Below are 9,956 nucleotides of genomic sequence, written 5' to 3' on the forward strand. Positions count from 1 at the left end.
GTTTGAACGCTCGCCTGTAAAAACTCTTCATTTTATGAAATTATTGAAATTCAAGCCTTATTTGAAATTACCAGAACTTTGTTATTTCTTGACCATTTTCTGTAATTCAGGTATCAAATTAAAGAGCAGATATTGAACTTGTTAAAAATGTGGCTTTCTTTTCAAAACCCAGATACGGTCCGCCAAGTGACTTTTTGGTATCCCCTTTTAAAATTGTTTTTGCTCACTCATGCGTGAATAAGAAATAATCTAAGTAATTTCAGATGAAAGAGGAGATTAATTCCAAGCTTTAAAATGGTAGGTCATTTGTCTATTGTATTTGTGATTAAGTTATGATAATTCATCGATAAATCTCGGTTTCGTTTTTTGTGGGACGCACTGTATATCACGGCCCCTGGCATAAATGCTCCCAATGCCCCGATTGGAAAAAAAATACACAATTATTACATGATTCGTTTCCTTTTCCAATATATTATGTAATCATGTTCTTTCTTCCAGCTGTGATAGACATTGCGTACATACTGTAATGTTTCCTATCAATCACCGCCTGATATACGGAGCTAAAATTGAATCTACCAGCATTATAAATCATGTATTACAACAAAAAACGTATTTAATTTAGCCAAGATGAAATAAAACGAAATCTTAAATATGAATACACACACGATAAGGCACGGACTTTGATAGTAAAGTTACACTGTAATTATACTCAAAATTAATGTTCACACTCTTAAAATAAATCAGTCAAATTGACTAGCCCAGTAGTCAGCTGGATGAAATTGATATGTCTAGTCACATTTCTGACTCATTTTCGAGTCAGATATAAATTTGTTCTAGTAAAATACGACTGGAAAATAATCATATATGACTAGGATAGCAATTGCACCCAGCTGACCCTATTAACTAGTCTTTTTTTTACTGATTTGTGGCAAGCTTTTAAAAAAAATAGTATATAGTTTATCCGGTAAAAACTGAGGTGTTAAAACTGACAAAACTTGGCGTCACTATAGGACCACATCCTCAGGTGTTAATTACACCCTGGATATATAACATGACACCAAAGAGTGTCAAAGTAACACCCATACTGAAAGGTGTTGTAATCAGGGTGACCAGATTTCACAAAATGAAATACGGGACAATCGACAAACATATTTCAAAAAGAAGGCCACACACAGCGTTAGACTTGTGAAATAAAATATAATTCCAATATAAATATTGGAAGGGAGGGTGAACGAAAGAATGAAGGAGAGAAAGCAAATAGATGAATTGAGAAGGAAAGAAAATGAAGGAAAAAAATGAAAAAAAAAAACAAAAAGTTAGAATAAAAGAAGGATGAAAGAAAGGATAAAAGAGATTAAAAAAGGTTTCCATCATTCTTTGAAATGAATATATAAAGAAAGAAAGAAAGGAAGAAAGAAAGAAAAGAAAGAAAGTAAACTGATGAATAAATGTGTGAAAGACAAAATAAAGGAGAGAATTAAAGGGAAAAGGTAAATAAAGGGAGGAAGAAAGAAAGAATGGAGGAAAGAAATATGTTTCCTTCATTCTTTGGAAGAAAGAAGAAAAACAGGAAGGGAGAGAGGGAGGAAGGGAAAGAAAGAATTAGAAGGAAAAAATTAAATAAAGAAAAAAAGAAAGAGAGGGAGGGAAGAATGAAGGGAGGAGAGAACGAAATAAGAGAAAATAATGAAAGAAGAGATAGAACGAAAAGAAACAGGAGAGGAAGGGAAAAGGAGGCCAAGGAAATTTTAAGGAAAGAAAGAATGAAGAAAATAAAAACTGGAAATTTGATAAAGAAGGAAAGTACGAGAAAAAAGGAAATAAAGAAAAATAAACAGAGTGAGAGAGAGAAACGCTCAGGATAAAAAGATAGGAAATAAAGATAGATGGAACAAAAAAGGACAAGCAGGAAGGAAAGGGTAGAAAAGAAAGAGGAAAAAATTTCAAACTTCAAGCAAACAAAAAAATCAAATTATCTAACAAAAATCATGTTATTTGGTGTTTTTTTAAATGTATTTAAAAAAAATTTAAAAAGTAAAATATTTTAGAAATTAATGAAATTTCAAAGTGAAACATATTGACAACTTAAAAATTAGATGAAACATCGCGGCATTGTACACACCAAGACTCAAAACGAAAGCTGAAACAACTAGATCTAGTTAGGAAAAATCGATAATTTGTTTGTCCGATTACATCTCCAAAATCAAACTGAGAATCTATAACATAATTATTAGAATTTCCCGCCGATTTTGTGATTATTTTGGTTTGAAAAATTGTTTATCAAGTGAGATTGTTTGCACTATTTAGAATTTGCTCCTATCCTACATGCCTATCTAGTAGCCTGCCACACACAGGCAGGAGGCCAGTCGAGGCCACTTCGTTTGCAATGTAATGGGTTAGCAAGAAAATCACCGCAGAACTTGCAAAATTTACAGTTATCGATTTAATTGTTGTCTCTGCTTCGTCATCTGTTGGTTAATTATTTAATAAAAATTCGTCACTTTTGAATGTATAAACTACATTTTGTTCAATATTCTGAAATACGGGACAAACAGGCGTCCCGGGAAGGATTTGTCGGGACGCCGGGACAAAGGAGAAAAATACGGGACAATCCCGGGAAATACGAGACGTCTGGTCACCCTGGTTGTAATAACGTACATGTAGGCCTATAACACTGTACATTCAACACCGGAACAAGATGATAAATGTACACAAAATTTACTGTGTATTGTCCTCTACACTAGCTCTCTGATATCCACGTTTAAACTTAGGAACAAAACTCAGATTTTTTTTAGCCAACCTACAAGTTGGTTCAAATATGCGAACCTGGTTCAAAAGATTTTATACAAAATCAATTGCACAGTGAAAACGCTGTTTGAACTTTTAATCATCGCATTTTACTGACCTTACAGTAGTTGTTTTACAGTTTTAAACAACAATGCTTAATCTATTGAGAATTTACTGATAAAAACTAAACTTTGTTCTTTAAGTTTTATAACACTTGTTTCAACTTATTAAAACTACTTTAAGGTTCAAAATATCGCAAACGGCGCTGTATTAGTTTTTAAAAACTTTGTTCTAAACTTTGTTCAGAATTTTTTTTTCTAAACCTTAAGCTTTATCAAACACTTGTTTCAACTTATTAAAACTACTTTAAGGTTCAAAACTATAGCAAATGGCGTTGTATTAATTTTAACAATCTTTTTGTGTAGGATTTTTTCAAATCAACTTGCTCGATTCACATTTCAACCTACTCAAGGATTGGTTAGCAAAAAAAGTATATATCCGTGTATGTATGTTGTAGAGAAAAATAATAATTTTGCTAAACAGAGGCACCGAAGCTTAAACAACGACAATCAGATTCATGAAATATCAGTGTGTCTGTATTACGCTCATGGTCAGCGGATGAATGATTTGCAAAAAAGCCGTAACGAATATTGTTTACGATCCATTCATGAATATAACTGCAATATATACATAAACACAATATGATTTGAATTTTTATTCTATATGATTGTGTGCACTTACCAATGAATAGGCCGCGACGGCTATTGACCCACTTCGAGTGTCAGGAAAACAACAGCAACGCTTCATAATCGCCATCATACCCTTATAATCAATTTATTTCAGGAAAATCATAGAAAATGGAGGCAACTGGTAGAGGATCCGCGATATCTGATAACAAATGATATTATTTAGAGTTACGTGTTTGCGGATATTGGTTCACGGAACGCAGGAAAAGTTGTTGACATTTCTATATTAGTCATGCTGTGGAATGTATATACAGTAAACATGGTATTGCCGTGATTGGACCCCCCCCCCCCCACCACTAATATTACCATTCCGTGTTTTATGGAGGGGTGTTAGAAACATGACTTGTGTTTGATGAAAAGAGGAGGGGGTCGTTAGCTTAAGTAAAATCAACACAGAATTGATCACATTTTTTATCATAAGATATGTATATCAATTTGGTGTATTCAAAATTAATTAAGAATTATTGATCGATAAAGGATTCTTCTCGCTTCAAATGTCAACAATAAAATCACAAAATAAGGCAAAATATAAGACGGCATTATCATGAGCATAATAAAATGAAATATTACGTATTAAATTATTCACAATCCGTTAACACTATGAATTATATAATGTAGAAGACTCACTGTGTTATTTTTTTAAGATAGAGAATATATATGTACGCATTATGCAAAGATTTTAATGAGGGTCCACATTGTAAAGTTTATCATCGGGCTTAACATGTAAAATTCATTTTTATGTGTTTTTCAACTTCCAAGGCACATACTGATAAAATAAGAAACAATGGGTGTTAAAACTGAAACAAGTTGGTGTCACTAGTGTCACACACTGAAGTGTTACAATAACACCCTACACTGCAAAAAAAAGCCGGTGTGAATTTGACACCGACCAGGTCCACACCAGAGAGGTATTGAAAGAACACCAGTTAAGAATTAGACCGATATTGGTTCAACACTAATTGGTGTTGCTTAAATGCCGAATTGGTGTTAGACTAACGCCAACCGGTGTTGTCTAAATAAAATAATAAAATGAAATATTACGTATTAAATTATTAAAAATCCGTTAACACTATAATGTAGAAGACTGTGTTATTTTTTCAAGATTGAGAATATATATGACTAACGCCAAACTGGTGTTGTCTAAACGTTTCTGTTTCTGTTTGTGGTAACTCCCGTAGGAACTCGGCAGGACAGCATTTTTTGCTGACGCCAAGCTGGTATATAACCAATTACCTTGGAAACATTTTGCGTCTAGGTTAATCAGTCATAGTGATTAACGTCTCTCTGGTGTGGATACCATAGACGGATCAAGGGACCCGAGGGGCCCGCCCCCCTCCCCTATTGGCGGAGCAAAAAAAGAAAGAAAAAAAGGGAAGAAAGAAAAAAAGAAAAAGAAGGGAAAAAAGACGAGAAAAAAAAGAAGAAACATAAGAGGAGAAAAACAAGTGAATGAAATAAGATGAAGGGAAGACTTGGTAAATAATCAAAAATCTTTCATGTTAAGATATAAAATTTTCACTCGCGCTTCGCGTTCGCATCTTGTTCAATATGGAGCTTTAAAAATTTTGAAGTCAATATACAAAACAAATTTAAGCTAAGAAATTTAACTTTAATTATTTTATTTGATTTACAAATTGATTTTTAAAAAGTGCTCTGTAAAAAATTATGTTTTATGGTGTGAATATTAACATTTTTTGCTTGTGTTGTGCGCTCGGAAAATTTGATTTTTCAGATACTTATTATTTTCCTGCATTCCATAAAGATATCAAAATATCCCTATTCAGGTCAGATTGTCATAACGTATCAGCTAGCCCTGCACGCTCGCATTTTGATTGGTGAGTTATGTATATCTAAATATTAATTTTAAAACAAACTACTTGAAATTCCCATTTGATGACAGTTTATCAAAAATTTCGGCTCGCGATTTCCGCTCGCATTGATTGTTGATAGATATTATCTCATGCATCTTATTCATAATCACAAAAGTGCTTAAATAATGTCCAGTTTTCAGGCCATAAAATTAACAGATTTCGCGCTCTCATGCTAAGGAAGAGAAATAGAAAGATACAATTGTCATCATTTTCATATGATGACATAATGTCCTTATAGAATGTCTCGGTCCTATGTCAAATCTCAAAGTAATAATAATGAAATAACTTTTTAAACTGCAATCCATATCCACCTCACAATTTTCCTACAAAGAGCTTGAAATACAGAGCTTAAATTGGCCATTTTTCAAATTGGAATATCATATATTTTTAGCTCGTGCTTTGCGCTTGCTTTATTGATTTTGATGATAAGAAAGGTATTTAAAATACCCAAATTCTAGGTCGAAATCTGAAACACGCGTTTATTCTGATACGCAGCTTGTTCTCTATTTAAATCATTATTCAGTTTCAGATCACAATATCAAAAATTTTCTGCTCGCGCTTTGCGCTCGCACTATTGTTATAGGAAACTTTCCAATTACTCATCCTTTTCATGATTTACAAAAGATGAATAGAGTTCCGGAATTTTTCCGCTCGCGCTTCGCATCAATTGTTAAGTTTTATATTCCGAGGGCATGGTCTGGCCGATGCGGTACCCGCGAGCCGAAAGAAACAACCGTGTCTCGAATATAAAAGCAGTCCATATATATTTTATGAACCGAATTAAACTTTAGATCTAGGGCCTAGTCTAGACCTAGATCTTAAACAAGTTAGAATTAAACCAAGCCCTAAGCGTAAGCCCTAGGCTAACGTTAGGCCCTAGCTAGTCTTCTAAGACTTAAATCTTATAGCCATGCCCCTGACGTTAGGTCTCGAAGTCGAATATCAAAGCATTCCATACCAATTAGAGACTAGGGCCTACTGAGTACTGCCACTAGTCTAGGTCTACGAGGCTACCCCAAGTTACGTCAAGTCTTAACTTTTAAATCTCCATTAGAGTCTAGATCTAACGTTAGATGTTACATCTAAGATTAACCGGAACATTGTCATTAGGCCTACGGTAGTTAGATCTAACTTACTCCTGAGCTAACGTTACTTGTCTGATTGTTTAGAAATTTATGTCCCAGGTAGAAGAACTAGATCCTCTGAAGACCCACTTAAATTAACATATCCAACAAAAAGAAAACAGACTGGAGATAGAACATTCACTGTTGCATCCTCAATGGAATGGAACAAGCTCCCTCTTGCAATAAGACAATCCCCAACAATCAAGTCTTTTAAGAAGTCACTCAAAACTCTCTTGTTCTAAGCAATTGCCTTCATTTAATATGTCATTCTGATTTTCGTTTGTATCTTTTATATGTTAATTGAAATTGTGAGCGCTTTGGGCCATTTGGGAAAAGCGCGTTACAAATATTGAGTATTATTATTATTATTATTATTATTAGATTCATTCTGATCATGCTGATTGTGAAGGAATAAAAGTATGGGAGCATGACAATGAGTCCTGCCTCACAATATACTACAGAGGCAATCACACATGCAGGGCAATCAAGAAGGCAATAACAAGAAAGTCCCTTCAAGAGAAGCTTAGGCCAGACCTGGGGTTCCACCATCCAGGATTATTCTCAACAATATGGCTGATTTTATTGCAACAAAAGGCAGTGTCGACTGGAAGCAGGTACAGAGTGTTGCAAACCAGTTTGTTGATTTGAAAGCGATGCACAATGTAAAGAGTGCCATGCAGGAGCAGCAGTATATTAATGGCCACAGCTTTGATGCTGTATGCAAACTTAAGGAGGAGACAGACAAAAAAGACAAATTTTTGGTCTACAAACTAAACAATGCCAATATGAACAATGGGTCTCCTTCATATGTTTTTAAGTCCAGCCGTGCCATGGGAGAAATTGCTATTCAAATCGATAGAGATCAGGTTGGGCCATTGCAATACTCATAATATTTTCATGTTGATGCAAAACATGACCGCGTAAGGAAAATGAAAACGCTCACAATGTAGGTTGAACACCCTGTGTTTAGGAAAGTTCTGTGTTTGGCAGTGATGGATGCTGAAAGAGAAAATCATGAAAATCTACTCTTGTTTTGGACCACATTAAACCAAATGCTGGCAGAAATAAAGGGTGATAGAGAATACAAATTCAACCCCAATGGCTTTGTAGCTGATGAAAATGCAGCTAACTGGACCAGCACTGAAGCAGTAATTTGGTCAAGAGGCAGTTAGACACAGAACTGTTTCCTGTGAGTTTCATTTCAAACAGAACATTGTGAAGCACTCTCACAAGGTGACAGACAAAGCCAAATTCAAGGCAATAGCCACATCCATTTTGGAAGCATGTAGTAAGAGGAACTATGAAAACTATCATGAGGAAATGCAGGCTTTTTCAGCTGAACATGATGGATGTGTCGATGACTGGTTGAAATGGTGGCACAAAATGAGACATCACATCTTCAAAGCTTTTAAAGACCTTGATGCTCCCAATACCAATATTGCTGAAGTCGGCCATGTGCAGATGGAAAATACTGCAGACTCACACTTGCTTCTGATCAAAGCTTGCCATTGATGTTAGTCATGCCATACGCCAGGAGGCCTTCTTACAAGCAATCTGTGCAGGCACTGCCCCCCTTGGGAGATGTGCAAATATGAAAAAGAGGAAAGATTTGTCATATAAAAGACAGATGAACTTTGCAAAGAGGTGTGTACAAGATATTGATATACCAAATGAGGGAGAACCCCATGTGCAAAGGAAGGGAAAACATAGACCACCTTCTACAGCAGAAAGAAAGAAGAAGGGGGTAGGTAACCAGGCATCCAAAGCTAAGCGACCTCAGTCTTATGTACCTGGTACTCTTATTACACCATTGACTCCTGCTGAAGTACAAATGCAGGACAGGGAGAACTTTGTGGTTGTTTTCAGGTTTGGAAAGGTTTCAAGGTGTTTTGGCTGCAGTGGTGACGCATGACCCACCCAATGATCTTGTTTTAAGGCGAAGAGACTTCAGAACATTCTACAATCCAAAAACCAAAAAGCACCAACGAACATTTTGAATACACTTACTATGACTTTGACATTAGGTGTGCAAGACTTAAATTTGCAGCAACACAAGTGGAAGACATAGTCGTGTATGCAGATACACACTTCCAATCATGCCACATAGACAGGTTGACACACAACTATATGAATGCCAATGGCATTAGAGGTGGGCTATAAATGAGTGATATTACAGAATCATGTTTTACATATCTCATTTAAAGCAGAATGTTGTCCTGATCAATATGACATCATTTTAAAGAAAATCGGTTGGAAAACGGGACAGAGTGCGGGCCAAAAGTGATTTTGTGGGGCATGGCCTAAAAGTGCTGAGTCTTGGGAATGGAAAAAATCCACATTTTCTTATTTGAAGGGCTATTGAGATGATTCTGGTGTTTATTTATTTGTTTACCGGAAAACTTTGAATTACGAGGAGGTGTAGATCGAAGGCGAATGACCACCAACTGGGCCGAGACGCGATATGATGAGTGTCCGCGAAAAGTTCGGGGGCAATGGTAGATGAGCGATGAACGGCGTGAAGCGCTCAGGTCAAAAAGTTTAAATCACCGCCAAAGTGAAGTCCAAGTATATTGCACAAACCCCCGGTAGATGAAATTGAATAAACATGTCGCGTTTCTTTATCGCGAAAATGAGCTCATAAAAATAATGCGTAACTAAAGGTCTGACATAAAAGTGAAATGTATCCGAAATGAATATTCCGTGAATAAATTAATATCCAAAATAAGGCAGTAGAAATAGACCGCGTGGGTAGTACAGAAGTTGACTAACTCCTCAAAACGTGCGAGATGCATGAAGTGTACATGACGAGTTCGCAAGGAGCCTAGTGAAGAAATTCCATGAAATTTAACCACGAGATCGTTCCAAATGATGATTGGTGAAACCCTACCATGAGAACATAAAATTGGGTATAAAAAATTAACCTGTCTTCATATTTTTGTAAATTATTCTTTTCCAAAAAAAAATTCTGTGTGGACCTAACCCCTTTTGCAACTATACTGAAATGGACCTACGTACTCCTTTTGGAAAAAAAGTGATTTTTCTTTGCCATTTTAGATCACGTTTTAACGGGAATTAATTCTTCAAGACAGATGTCTTGAAGAATCAATATTTTTTGTAGTCAAAGCAGAGCATGTCTGTTGTAGTATCAGTCCCCTAGTCACTTTCAATATGGGATAAGTGACATTAATTGTCTGTCAGCAACAAGTTGCTTAAACCTTTGCACCAAAGGTGTAATTGCCATGCAGACGAAGGCACTGGTACGTGCAAATGTTCACTGGTCAAGGTGCTTCGGTATGAGTTTAATAGTTCGAAATGCACGTTCGCATCGGTATGTAGATACAAACATGCACTGTTAGAAAATTTGTCCTTAAAATAAAAGAAGTTCCTGCAGCAGAGTCTCGAGAACACCTGTAATCTTATACCAAATT

Source organism: Lytechinus variegatus, chromosome 1, assembly GCF_018143015.1.
Source record: "Lytechinus variegatus isolate NC3 chromosome 1, Lvar_3.0, whole genome shotgun sequence".
Taxonomy (NCBI): Eukaryota; Metazoa; Echinodermata; class Echinoidea; order Temnopleuroida; family Toxopneustidae; genus Lytechinus; species Lytechinus variegatus.